Below are 1,934 nucleotides of genomic sequence, written 5' to 3'. Positions count from 1 at the left end.
TTTCGTAAACTGTAATCTGGCTATCTTGTTTTTGTGGCTAACTAGTGGTTTGCATCTTGCAGTGCGGCCTCTGTATTTCTGATGATAGTTGTCTCTGACACATACACACCTGCCTCCTAAAGGCTGTTTCTGATCTGTGGGACTGGCATTTTGGGCTTTTTCTTTACCATAGTGAGGATTCTTCTGTCATCAGCAGCGGAGATCTTCCTTGGTCAAGCAGTCCATTTGAAATTACTAAGCTCACCAGTGAATTCTTTCTTCTTAATGATATTCCAGTCAGGTGACTTAGGTAATCCTAAAGTTGATGTCTCTAATGGTTTTATACTTGTTTTATAACCTCATGATAGCAACATTGACTTTCATTGGCACAGTTCTTGTCCTCATGTTGAACAATGGCAACTATAGACTCCAAAGTGTAGAAACAAGCTGAGGTATCTTATGGCTGCACTAATGAAGCAATGTAACATACCTGAGTAATCACAAACACCTGTATCACCAATTGTCCAATACATTATGGTGCCCTGAAATGGGGGGACCATGTAGAAAAAATGTTGTCATTTCTACGTGGTGTGACCAAATTATATGCAAATACCGTTAAATTAAAATCTGTAATGTGCACTTTATTGAAGTGTGAATTGTTTGACTTGTAATTTTAAACTGTGGAGTAGAGGAGTAAATCAAGGAAAAATATGTGTTTGTCCTAAACTTTATGCAGGAATTTATTTTAGAAAAACTTTCGTGACAATATTCTAATTTATTTCTGATTATAGTTTCTATAATTTTGCATGGTATGGGAGGTTGTCCATTTTGTCTCCCATCTTCTGACTTGGAGTCAGTTTTGTAACTTTCTTGTCATCAGGAACTTATCCATCTTGGGTGACTCTCAGAATGTATTTAATAAATACTCATCATTTTTTATAATTTTCTCTACACTACTGGAAAAATCTTATCTGGCCCAGTTTAATTGCTTTCAATATATCAGCCTACATTGGGTTAAAAGTTAATAAGTAAATGCATATTTCTTTGTTCATATTGTTTTTTCTGTGTTCATTATATGTGTTCATTTGTTGCATTATTGTGTTTGATTTAACTACACAGTGCATACTTCCATCCTCCTCTTCTTCTCCCTGCTTGTTATAATGTGTAGCACACATGACTGATATTTTTAAGAATGCATTACATAAATAAATTCAATTGAATTAAACTGAATGGCACTGTTGGTAGTTTGTAACATTGCAGACAAAGAGCTGTGTCAAACCAACTAATTAAATACAAAGTTAAATTAACAGCGGGGACTGACCTCGAATCAAGAAAGAGGTTGGCACAAAAACTATAAGCCTTCCGGGAGCTTAGTTTTGAGACCCTGTCTATATACACTTTTATTTGTAATTGTTATAAAACGTCATTGCTTTTTTCTTTGTCCATGTTCTTCGTGAATGAGAGGTTTATATATACTTATATAATATACATAAAGTGTGTGTATGTAACAGAGTAGTCTGTTTAGACAACTCTTTCTGACATAAATGTAAGAATGAAGAAAGTTGGTTTCTGCCAAAAGAAATAAATTTCTTTTTTAAAAGAGCAATTAGACTGCCATCTTTCAACGGCAGTGCCTGCTGTAATTGTATTCATCAAATGCAAGCAATTTTCATTTCCTTTTTGTGAAACAGAAATTAAGTTTCCCCATGCAAAATAAAGGGATGTAAATTCATGTTGTGGCCTGTTAGATGCTATTCAATGAACCTTAAAACCACATTACGTATATCATCACATTACCATAGATTGTGCAGCATTGATTAACTGAAAGGAGTTCTGATGATTATTTTTTTTAAAGAAGTATGCTGATTTACATAAAAAGTGCTTGCAAAACAAGATATATACTAAATTGATGAAATGAAAGTTTTACTCTTTCTGTAAACTTTAAAAAATACACC

This window comes from Polypterus senegalus, chromosome 7, assembly GCF_016835505.1.
Source record: "Polypterus senegalus isolate Bchr_013 chromosome 7, ASM1683550v1, whole genome shotgun sequence".
NCBI lineage: Eukaryota > Metazoa > Chordata > Cladistia > Polypteriformes > Polypteridae > Polypterus > Polypterus senegalus.
This window is presented reverse-complemented; position numbering follows the sequence as displayed.